Source organism: Coregonus lavaretus (assembly GCF_964263955.1).
Source record: "Coregonus lavaretus genome assembly, chromosome: 26".
Lineage (NCBI taxonomy): Eukaryota > Metazoa > Chordata > Actinopteri > Salmoniformes > Salmonidae > Coregonus > Coregonus lavaretus.
The window spans coordinates 38874681-38888142 of NC_140013.1; positions in this window are offsets into that span (position 1 = coordinate 38874681).

A 13462-nucleotide genomic window follows, 5' to 3' on the forward strand; every position below is an offset into this window, starting at 1 on the left:
TATAATTTCAGTAGTCCTCTATTGTTATTCATTTTTTTCTATCTCACATAGCTCATTAGTACCCCCTTGTGGTTGAATATATATGTATCTATTGTAAATCCTAGGATACAACAATGAATAATGTCAAACTAATAAATACCACCAAAGGATACCTTAAAACGTATAATAATGAACACCTTGTGAAACAGATGTGAAAACTAACCTGGCAGTATTTGAGATTTTAATATATAAACTTTGATTTTTTTTTTGTTCAGATTTTCTGTACACTCACATGTCAATCATACATTAAAATACTGAATTCTGGTGTGTGGAATATAGAGGAGGTGGTTGCTGTGTGGGCGGGAGGTTCTGCCTGTCACTTGTTCTCAACAGGCAGCCAGTCTTGGAAACGGGACTTGAAGAGGGAGACTGCAAAGTCCAGGCACTGCTGCTCTCTTTGTTCTGAGTGTTTGCTGTGCTAGTGTTTTTAGTTAATCTGTGTATCTCACATATTATGTGCCCAGCATGATAGAGCAAGAAAACTTTCTTATCTTAAGAAGCAAACACACAGGTTACACTTTACTGGGAGAACATTTTATGGATTAGTGCAGTGTTATAAAATTGGAGATATGTACTTTTCAACAGTTTTGGTTGAAGCTGGTCCCCCTCCCACTCAGAGCACAGAGAATCAGACTGATCCAAACTCACTGGCTCTGGTGGATGGGATACCTCCTGGGGGGCTCGGGCAGTCGATGGTCCTAAAGTCATTTGGAGAGGTAAATTGAAGAGGTACATTTTTATAAGCTCAGCATAACTATCATTTCTTGCTTTCTCAAATGTCAACCAAAGCTTAACATACTTTGTCTATTGGGCTTCACTGAAGTGTAGGGCGTCAGGGCTTTCAGTGGTCGACCGTCCAACTGCTCCAACTGGAGAAGATTGTTGGCTTCCACCGAGGTAACCCTTGGAAGACAAAGAGAAAAATATCAGTGTTAGGGAAACTAAAACTAGCTTCAGGTTATTTTGTGTGCAAATGCAAATAGTTATTATCTGAGATGTTTTATATTCACCTTAACAGATGGTGACCCCAGCTAGGAGTGAAAGAGCAGCGAGGTTTCCCAGGTCTCGCCTTCCTTTCGTCCTTCTTCCAAACCAAGTCATTCGCCTGGATGTCGAAGCACTTGGTCCCCTTCTTGATTCTCCTCCGGTAGCTCTCCTTCTGTTTCTCCTGCGCCTAGTCGATGTTCAGTCTCACCTTGATTGATAACAGGAATAAATGCAATTATATGTCATATTACAAATACATTTCTTACATATCTCTTAGAGGGCCAGAAAATAAATTAACAGCGGACAATCATTTTTACCTTGTCAAAAACCTCCACATCCTTCTCAGTCCGTGCCTGAAGGTGGTCCTCGAAGGCGTTCTGATCTGGTTCGACAATTTCCACCACATCAGGTCGGTTTTCAGTGATCTGAAAGTACGTTATACAAAAATAGCAATAGACAAACAACCTCAACACTAAGTCAATCACAAATGTTAAATACTACAGTATATGCAATAATTGTATATACAATTTCATTGTTTACCTCAGTCAACAGCTACAGCTCCCATCCGTACTCGGTGGAGGCCTGGACGCTGCTGTTGTATGCAAAGAAAATTACCTTCAGGTTGTTCTCCCACTGTTCCTGGTACCCATCAAGGGACTTGCCCATGGCAGTCTTGAGGGTCTGGAGGAAGGGGTAGGAAAGCCATATCTATAGACAAATTAAGATATTGAAATATATAATATGTACCATGGAAAAACAAAAAACTAAAACAAGTTGTAAAAAATAAATAAAACAAACCATTGGTGAGAGAATATAACCTATAACATCCGTACCTTGCTCCAGCGTTCATGACCTTGGTCACTCAAGATGACCTCGGAGGTGGCCTCGCCAGTCTCATCCTTGATGGGTATAATACAAAACTAAAATCAATTTTTGGTTCCAATCATCCTTTTTAATGGGTTACAGAAGGGAATTTAGAGTTAAGCACGTTCTCTTCCTTTACTGACCTTAATGGGTATTGCCTCCACCCACTTGGTAAAGTGATCGGTCGCCAACAGTCACCAGCTGTTGCCATTCCTGGATTTCATGAAGGGTCCGATGAGGTCCACCCCTAACATTTAAAGTGTTAGAGAGAAGATTACTTTATTCTTACCCGTATCTGTGTCATACAGTATGCAGATTTTCATGTTGTTAAGGACACTGACACACACACATTATATAATATTGAACTCTGTGGTCAAATAAAGCAACCATTACAAAACAACTTATCAGGGCAAAATTTGAATTGGGACACTTACCGATCATGTGCCATGGTGAAAGAACTTTGATGGGCTTCAACTCCGGCGCCACAGTCTTCACACTCTCAAACTTCTGGCAGGCTAGACAGGGTACTGACCTTTAAGCACAAAGTGACCAATTGAAACATTGTGTGCTCTCTGATATGACATTCATTGAAATCACAATAATTTCTGATATAATAGAATGTGATTGATAAACAAAAGGTTATTTCACTTGCCCAGCTGTCCACCTCCTTGACAATTCCCCTTCAGAAGAGGCAGTGGTTGATTTTGGCACTTCACTCCGAAATGGCCAGCATGCATCTCGGTCAGCACGGCCTCCTTCTCCTCCTTAGTGAAAATCACCCTCCTGTGTGGCTGGCCATCCTCCTGTGTGGCTGGCCATCCTCCTGTGTAGCTGGCCATCCTCCTGTGTGGCTGGCCATCCTCCTGTGTGGCTGGCCATCCTCCTGTGTGGCTGGCCATCCTTCCCCCGGAGGTACATGTGATTGCCTAACAAGCTGTTTCTCTCACTCCATTTCTCTCTCTGTCTTCCACTCTCTTCCCATCTCTCTCGCTCCCTCGCTCCCTCTCTCACTTTCATCCTTTCTTTCTCACTTTCTTCCCCCCTCCCCTCTCTCTGTCTGTGTCTGTCTAGCGAAGACACCTAGTTAAGAGCATTTGGATTTACCATAATTGCTTACAACTATCCATTTGATTGATCAGGTTTAACTTATAGCTAGATACCCCAATATGACAGACATATGACTATATGTATAGCTAGCAACATGTAGATGACCAACTTGATAGATGGAAAATGGTTGTTGAAAAATTGTTTTACATAGCTAAATCCGTCCAGTTATCTAATAGAAGTGAACTGCTTAACGTTACCCTGAATTGTGAATTTCTCTGAATGTTGCAACTCTTGTCGAGATCAGTGGTGCCTTCATAGTACTTTGCCTGGTTGGAAATATAAAATAAAATCTCCTCGAGGGATGCAAGCTACATACAAACAGAAAGCTACAATAACAGTTACAGTGGCTAGCTAGCTAACGGGACACTAATTGGGACACTAATTTTCATTACAGATAACAAAAAACGTGGGTACACTTTCAGTTATTGTTAAAAGCTATGGTTACATAATGACACAAAACACATGTTTTGATTATACTCTCTGACCATGTGGGTCTGAATACATCGCTCACTCGCGTTCTCTTTTTCTCTCCTCTCTGTGAGAGAGAGGCTGGAGGGTGTGTATCAATGCCTCATTTTTCTGACACCAGTAAAAAATATCCAAAGAGGTGCTGTTAGATCATTGGCTGCAACTTGTGTATTCTTTGTGATTTCGTAGCAGTGAGCACCACAATTTTTTAATGATTATTATTACTTTTTTTGTTGCCTGTTTTGCATGTTATTTTGGCATTAATACGTGTCACATATCAGTTTGCAAACAATGTAAAAAAATGTATCTTTGAGTTAATAAAGCCGCATACAAACATGTCCTATTTATTGCTTTCTTGAGTAAGGCAGCTCCAAAATGCAGGTGTTTCAGCCTAGCTCAGTGCTTTCTGTGGTGGTTGGGCAGCCAGCGGAAAATACTGAGCGTAGGGGTTGGTAATGTTCTCTAGTTGTGCCGTGATTGGCACAGTGTTCTGTCACTCATGGGGATACTACCTCACCGCAAAATCTACGGGTAGAGCAAAAAAATTCAAGCCCCAGTGGTGCTGCCATAGACTTACATTAGAAGTGCTAATCCAAGAAGGCTCAAGGTCATTGGACACAGGTAAAATTACGTCAAATCACATTATACCTACCGTAGCTTTGATTGAACTGATCATGTCAATATCATACTTTCCAAATCTTAGCTAGCAAGCTAGACAGGCAGTCATCATCATGCATCAAGTCGGCAATCTACTGGCAAATCATTTTCAATACTTGTCATAGGAAGAGAAATTATAGATAAAATGTATTGGACATACTGTGGCTTGCGAAAGTATTCACCCCCTTGGCATTTTTCCTATTTTGTTGCCTTACAACCTGGAATTAAAATGGATTTTTGGGGGGTTTGTATAATTTGATTTACCCCCCCCCCCCGCAAAACTGCTCCAGCTCCTTCAAGTTGGATGGGTTCCGCTGGTGTACAGCAATCTTTAAGTCATACCACTGATTCTCAATTGGATTGAGGTCTGGGCTTTGACTAGGCCATTCCAATACATTTAAATGTTTCCCCTTAAACCACTTGAGTGTTGCTTTAGCAGTATGCTTGAGGTCATTGTCCTGCTGGAAGGTGAACCTATGTCCCAGTCTCAAATCTCTGGAAGACTGAAACAGGTTTCCCTCAAGAATTTCCCTGTATTTAGTGCCATCCATCATTCCTCCAATTCTGAGCAGTTTCCCAGTCCCTGCTGATGAAAAACATCCCCACAGCATGATGCTGCCACCACCATGCTTCACTGTGGGATGGTGTTCTCGGGTGATGAGAGGTGTTGGGATTGCCCCAGATATAGCGTTATCCTTGATGGCCAAAAAGCTAAATTTTAGTCTCATCTGACCAGAGTACCTTGTTCCATATGTTTGGGGAGTCTCCCACATGCGTTTTGGCCACTCTTCCGTAAAGCCCAGCTCTGTGGAGTGTACGGCTTAAAGTGGTCCTATGGACAGATAATCCAATCTCCGCTGTGGAGCTTTGCAGCTCCTTCAGGGTTATCTCTCGTCTCTTTGTTGCCTCTCTGATTAATGCCCTCCTTGCCTGGTCCATGAGTTTTGGTGGGCGGCCCTCTCTTGGCAGGTTTGTTGTGGTTCCATACTCTTTCAATTTTTTAATAATGGATTTAATGGTGCTCCGTGGGATGTTCAAAGTTTCTGATATTTTTTTATAACCCAACCCTGATCTGTACTTCTCCACAACTTTGTCCCTGACCTGTTTGGAGAGCTCCTTGGTCTTCATGGTGCTGCTTGCTTGGTGGTGCCTCTTGCTTAGTGGTGTTGCAGACTCTGGGGCCTTTCAGAACAGATGTACTGAGATCTTGTGACAGATCACGTGACACTTAGATTGCACACAGGTTGACTTTATTTAACTAATTATGTGACTTCTGAAGGTAATTGGTTGCACCAGATCTTATTTAGGGGCATTATTGCAACGGGGTTGAATACATATGCATGCACCACTTTTCCGTTATTAATTTTTTCGAATTTTTTGAAACAAGTTATTTTTTAAATTTCACTTCACCAATTTGGACTATTTTGTGTATGTCGATTACATGAAATCCAAATAAAAATAAATTTAAATTACAGGTTATAATGCAACAAAATAGGAAAAATGCCAAGGGGGATTAATACTTTTGCAAGGCACTGTAAACATTACACAACAAGTTGGAAATCACAAATTCAACAATGAGTGCTAAGGCGCCACTGGAGCCCCGGGTTCGATCCCAGGCTGTGTCACAGCCGGCTGTGACCGGGAGACCCATGAGGCGGCGCACAATTGGCCCAGCATCGTCAGGGTTAGGGGAGGGTTTGGCCGGCTGGGATGTCCTTGTCTCATCGTGCTCTAGCGACTCCTTGTGGCGGGCCGGGCCCCTGCAAGCTGACTTCGGTCGTCAGTTCGACAGTGTTTCCTCCGAGACATTGGTGCGGCTGGCTTCCGGGTTAAGCGAGCAGTGTGTCAAGAAGCGAGCAGTGGATCTCGACGTCCGTCGGGGAGTTGCAGCGATGAGACAAGATCGTAATATACTTCTCCCATGGGCAAAGAAATTCAAAAGGGGTGATGATATTAATTAATAGTAATTTCGATCCAAATGTGCAAATTGTACAAATAGATACACAAGGTAGATGGATTATTTTAAATATGTTATTGGACCATAAACAGATATGGCTCATTAACCTTTACGGACCAAATAATGATGATCCACAATTCTTTGACAATATATATAATAAATTATCAAGCCTGCAAGCAACTCAAGACAATATTATTATGGTGGGGGATTATAATACTGTTTTAAATAGCTCAATGGACCGTAAAGGAAATCACACCACAAACAATCACCCACATGCTCTTAAGGAAATTGTGAATGTCATGGATACATTAGAACTAGTAGATATATGGAGGCTTAAATATACTGATCTAGTGAGATATACATGGCGGAGACTGAATCAAGCTAGTCGTCTTGACTTCTTTCTTATCTCATTCTCGTTGGCACCAAAAGTAAAAAAAGTGTTGATAGGGGACAGAATGCGGTCAGACCATCATGTAATAGGCATATATATTACTCTTACTGAATTTCCACGTGGGCGAGGATATTGGAAATTTAATCAAAGCCTATTGGATGATAATTTATTTATAATTAGAACAAAGGAATTTATAACTGATTTTTTCCAACATAACATAGGTACAGCGAATCCCCTTATTGTATGGGACACCTTTAAATGTGCCTTTAGAGGCCATGCAATTCAGTACTCATCTCGAAAACAAAAGCAATTTAGGTCAAAAGAGTTTATACTAAGAAAGGAAATAGAAAGTCTAACAGAACAGACAGATGGCAATAAAAACTGTAACATAGAGGCTCAGAATAAATTAGAGGAAAAACAAAAAGAAATGGAGAAACTTATTCAAGAAAGATCAAGTGTAACATATTATAAAAATAAAGCAAACTGGATGGAATATGGGGAAAAATGCACAAAATTCTTTTTTAATCTTCAACATAGGAATGCTACCAAAAAGAACTTAATGAAATTGGTTACAATTGACGGAGTCACCCATGATTCACCAAATGACATTTTGAAGGAAGAAACAAAGTACTTTAAGCATATGTTTTCTTTTCAGTCGCCTCCATCTCCTCTAACTGAAGCTAATTGTAGAGATTTTTTTTCTATTGATAATGTCAAATTAACAGCCACACAGAAAGACTCATGTGAAGGTGAAATTACAGAGGAGGAACTTCTGGATGCAATTAAAGACTTTAAGTCTGGGAAAACTCCAGGGTTGGATGGCATACCAGTCGAGGTATACCAAACCTTTTTTGATATACTAAGAGGACCGTTATTAGCATGTTTTAACCACTCCTATGTAAATGGTAGATTATCTGACACTCAAGAAGAAGGACTGATCTCATTATTACTGAAACAGGATACAAGTGGAAAATATAAAGATCCAGTCCATTTACAAAATTGGAGGCCCCTTACACTTCAGTGTTGTGATGCAAAAATCCTAGCAAAATGTATAGCGCATAGAATTAAAAAGGTATTGCCGGATATTATTCATTCTAATCAGACAGGTTTTTTACATGGAAGATACATTGGAGATAATATAAGGCAAGTATTGGAAACATTAGAACACTATGGAAAATATGGGAAACCAGGCCTGCTATTCATAGCAGACTTTGAAAAGGCATTTGATAAAGTTCGACTGGGGTTTATATATAAATGCCTGGAGCATTTCAATTTTGGAGAATCTCTTATAAAATGGGTCAAAATCATGTATAGTAACCCTAGGTGTAAAATAGTAAATAATGGCTATTTCTCTGAAAGTTTTAAACTGTCAAGAGGAGTGAAACAAGGTTGTCCACTATCGGCATATCTATTTATTGTGGCCATCGAGATGTTAGCGATTAAAATCAGATCTAATAATAATATCAGAGGATTAGAAATAAAGACCTTAACCCTCCTATTATGTTGTGGGTCAATTTGACCCGTTTCCACTTTTGCGTTGTCTAAAATACTAGTTAACCACTCTTTTTCGCCATGAAATTACATGACTTTTCCTCATTTAGGGTCATGAACCTAACTGCAAAATGTGGACACACTGATGTGTTGTGGAATGTCTGTGTACATTTTGTATACAAACATGATGTTGTGGGTCATTTTGACCCGGAGGCTTTCATGTGTATATATATTTGCACAGGTGCAAAACAAAAAAGTGTCTTTGATTTATTTTGTTTTGACTGGTCCTGGTTGCACTTTTAGAATTGTGTTTGGGTTAAAAAGGGCTTTCCCAAGCTTCTCCTCAGTGTGAGAGCAGCAGGTCCCTGACACAGACACTCAAAAATGAGCTCCAAAAGATTTTCAATCAATGAAGTCTTATCACAAATTCTGGACTGTGACAGTGAAAAAGAAGAAGAGGTTTCAGAGACAGAGGATATTTCAGAGATAGAGGACAATGCTGTTGATGATCCAGATTTTGTCTTCATTGAAGAGGATTCAGAGGAGGAGTCTGCCGTACCATCCCCTACATCAGATGAGAGACAGAGCATGCAACAAGCATCATCAAGAGAAGAGAAGACATGGAAGTCTAAAGATGGTCATATTGAATGGTCACCGTCACCACAACGAGGTCAAGGTAGACTCTCAGCTTCCAATGTAATAAAAATGGTTCCAGGACCTACACGATTTGCTGTCACTCGAGTCCATGACATACAATCAGCTTTTGAGCTCTTTTTACCCCAAGCAATAGAGAAGATTGTTCTGGACATGACCAACTTGGAGGGGAGCCGTGTGTTTCAAGAGAACTGGAAGCCACTGGATCGGATTGACTTGCATGCATACATTGGATTGCTCATATTAGCTGGAGTCTACCGGTCAAACGGAGAAGCAACGGCCAGCCTGTGGAATGAAGAGAATGGAAGGCCAATATTTCGGGCAACAATGTCTCTACAAGAATTCCACATAATTTCTCGGGTGATTCGCTTTGATAACCGTGATACCAGACCGGGTCGACGTGAAAGAGACAAACTAGCTGCAATCAGAGATGTATGGGATAAATGGGTGGAAATTCTACCGTTACTGTACAATCCCAGTCCTCATGTTACAGTTGATGAACGCCTTGTTCCATTCAGAGGACGTTGTCCCTTCAGACAGTATATGCCAAACAAGCCTGCAAAATGTGGCATCAAAATATGGGCAGCATGTGATGCCACATCAAGCTATGCATGGAATATGCAAGTTTACACTGGGAAGCCACCCGGCGGAGTGCCTGAGAAAAACCAGGGGATGCGGGTGGTGCTGGACATGAGTGAAGGGCTGCAAGGTCATAACATCACGTGTGACAACTTCTTCACATCCTACCGCCTTGGTGTTGAACTACAGAAGAGAAAGCTGACCATGGTTGGAACAATCAGAAAAAACAAACCTGAACTTCCCAGTGAGCTTCTGAAAATGCAGGGCAGAACTGTGCATTCCTCTAAATTTGCTTTCTCTGAAAATGCAACTGTTGTTTCATACTGCCCAAAGAAGAACAAGAATGTTCTTGTAATGAGCACAATGCACAAAGATGCATCGCTGAGTGCAAGAGAGGACATCAAGCCACAAATAATACTGGACTACAATTCCACCAAAGGAGGAGTTGACAATTTGGATAAAGTCACAGCAACATATAGTTGTCAGCGCATGACTGCCCGCTGGCCTTTGGTGATTTTCTACAACATTGTGGATGTGTCTGCTTACAATGCCTATGTCCTGTGGACTGAAATCAACCAGCAATGGAATGGTGGCAAATTGTACCGACGCCGGCTTTTCCTAGAGGAGCTCGGCAAAGCTCTCATCACTCCCAAGATCCAGAGGAGAGTCCGGCCTCCTCGGTCGACAGCAGCTGCATCTGCCGTCCAGAAAATTCAAGCTGGACCATCAACACATGCCTCCAATCAACCAGAAATGGATCCAGTGGATACAGGCAGTGGCAAGAAACGGAAAAGATGCCAGCTCTGCCCCCCTCGACAAGACAGTAAAACAAGCACCACTTGTGTAGAATGCAATAAATACATCTGCAGAAAGCACACACACACATTGTGTTCAACATGTAGAGAGAAAGACTGAAGGGATAATATGGACCAATAGGGGGGGAAAAAACCTACTTGGGGAAACTGAAAAATCTTGTTTGTGAGAAAGGAAATATGTTTAACAAATAGTTCTTAAATATTGTTTAAAAAAAATAAAAAGTATTGTATTTCTTCTTTCTGAAATGTCTGATAAGACAAAATAAAGTTGTTTCTGTTTTTACTTAATTCTTTGACTGTCTTGAGTGTGTTTAAACTGTGCGGGTCAATTTGACCCGTAACATAATGGATGTCATTTTTTTCCAGCAAAGCACAAGGGTTAAAAACAAAGGTGTCATTGTACGCTGATGATTCATGTTTTTTTTAAAATCCACAACTAGAATCCCTCCACAGCCTCATAGAGGATCTAGATACATTTTCTAACCTCTCTGGATTACAACCAAATTATGACAAATGTACTATATTACGTATTGGATCACTAAAAAATACAATTTTTACATTACCATGTAATTTACCAATAAAATGGTCTGATGGTGATGTGGATATACTCGGAATACATATCCCAAAGGAAATAAATGATCTCACTTCAATAAATTTTAATAGAAAATTAGCAAAAATAGATAAGATCTTACTACCATGGAAAGGAAAATACCTGTCAATTTGTGGAAAAATCACCCTGATTAACTCATTAGTATTATCACAGTTTACCTATTTGCTTATGGTCTTGCCTACGCCTAGCGAACAGTTTTTTAAATTATATGAGAAAAAAATATTCAATTTTATTTGGAACGGCAAGCCAGACAAAATTAAAAGAGCATATTTATATAATGAATATGAATTCGGAGGACAGAAATTATTAAATATTAAAGCATTAGACCTATCACTAAAAGCTTCAGTCTTACAAAAGTTATACTTAAATCCGAACTGGTTCTCAAGCAAATTAGTAAGATTGTCTCACCCAATGTTCAAGAAAGGCCTTTTTCCCTTTATTCAGATTACAACCTCACACTTTCAGTTATTTGAAAAGGAAATAATCTCCCAAATGTCACTATTTCTAAAACAAGCCATAGAAAGTTGGTTGCAATTTCAATTTAATCCTCCAGAAACGACAGAACAAATAATGCAACAAATATTGTGGTTAAATTCAAATATACTAATTGACAAAAAACCTTTATTTTTTGACAGAATGTTTAAAAAAGGTATAATCTTTGTAAATGATATCATCGGTAGGACTGGTGGAGTTATGACGCACATGCAGCTAACAAAAACATATGGAAATGTCTGCTCTACCCAAAATTACAACCAAATAATGGCAGCTTTACCGCAAAAATGGAAGAGGAAAGTGGAAGGGGGAGAAAGTAAGGAACTTGTCTGTCGGCCTTGCATTAAAGAACATAATTGGTTAAGGAAAACTGTGATAAATAAAAAAATATATCAGTTTCACTTAAGGACCAAAGGATTGACAGCCGTCCCATATAGATTGCAAAATAGTTGGGAAGAGATCTTTGATGTACCGATCCCATGGCATAGTGTTTATGAACTGACACGCAAAACGACACCGGATTCAAAAATTAGAATCTTTCAATTTAAATTATTATATAAAATCCTTGCTACCAATAGAATGTTATTTATATGGGGGATACAATCTTCCCAGCTCTGCAGATTTTGCTGTGAAGAGACGGAATCATTGGACCATTTGTTTTGGTTCTGTCCATTTGTAGCTTGTTTTTGGACACTGGTCCAGGAATGGCTAAAGGATTGCAATATTTACCTGGAACTAACCTTGCAGATAGCATTACTGGGTGATCTGAAAAGTCATAGTCAATCAATCAATAATATAATAATACTTTTAGCAAAGCTGTTTATTTTTAACTCTCAATCTGTAGAAGCAATGAGAATAGAAAGGTTCAGAACTTTTGTAAAACATCACAGTACGGTTTAAATATATATGGCAAATAGAAATCCGATATGGATGGTGTTAAGAGATAGATGGGAGGTATTGAATAGAGTTGAAGGATGGGACTAATAACAAATAACAACAAATAATAACAAAGATAGCTAATAATGTAAAGCATACTGTGTCCATAATAAGTATATAGGCTGTATGTTGGGAGCTTTTGGGAAAGAGCACAGTTAGAAAGATATGGCATATAGAAGCAAACCGGATGGACATCATGAAAACGATCGGAGAGGTTGAGAGTAGAAGTAGTTCAGGAGCAAAAAATAAATAAATAATAATAATAATAATAATAATGATATATATGTATGTATGTATGTATGTATATGTATATATATATGTATATATATAATAGAATTATTGTAAAATTAACTGTGTCCATAAGGTGTAGATAGTAAGTATAGACCGGAAGTAGAGGCCTGGGCATTGTTGTTCACTAATTTACTCCAAGTAGGGAAAGGATGGTGGGGTTGAAAAGTAATAAAGGGGAGTATATATATAAAAAAATATATATATATAAAAAAATAAAAAAAAATAAAAAACATGGGGGATTGGAAGTGATGCAGACAATTACATTGATAGAAGATACAATCTATCTGCAATATTAAGCTGATCCATTCCCCCAAGAAGAAAAAAAAAAAAAAAAAAAAAAAAAAAAAAAAAAGATCGTAACTATCAATTGGATATCAAGAAAAAGGGGGTAATGCCATACAGGGGCGCTACTTTGGTTTTAGAAGTGGGGGAGGGACATATAAAAAATAAAAGTCCAGTCAAATAAACACTCCAAACAGCCTACCCGACCGCTCGGAGGTGTCCGCATTTTCCTAAAGCACACCGTTGCCTTGTTTTGGATCACATTGATAAAACTGGGGGGGACAAAAATGCAATTTCAGAATGTGGGGGGGACATGTCCCCAGTGAAAGTTGCGCCCCTGACACCATGGGCCAGAAAAGTTTGAATACATTGCCCATGCTGTCAATCCAGCATGACCTCTGCCACGTTCAAACCAACTGGAAACTCGGAACTGGGAAATCTCAGACTTCAGTAAGTTCAAGACAACTGGGAACTCAAATAAAACTAGGTCCGACTGGGAAGATACAGAAAATAATTTTGAATGGTCATCCAACTTGGAATTCCAAGTCGGGATTTCGGGCCTCTTTCTAGAGCCCACAAAAAGGACCGCCGCGCCACCTTCCTGTTCAAGTGAGCACAGCACAACAACGTGAGTCCAAAAATGTATTGTATGCTGCTGCATAAATTATGTAATATGCCAGGGCTATATGTATACAGTGGCGCAGTGGTCTAAGGCACTGCATCGCAGTGCTAGCTGTGCCACTAGAGATCCTGGTTCGAATCCAGGCTCTGTCGTAGCCGGCCGCGACCGGGAGACCCATGGGGCGGCGCACAATTGGCCCAGCGTCGTCCAGGGTAGGGGA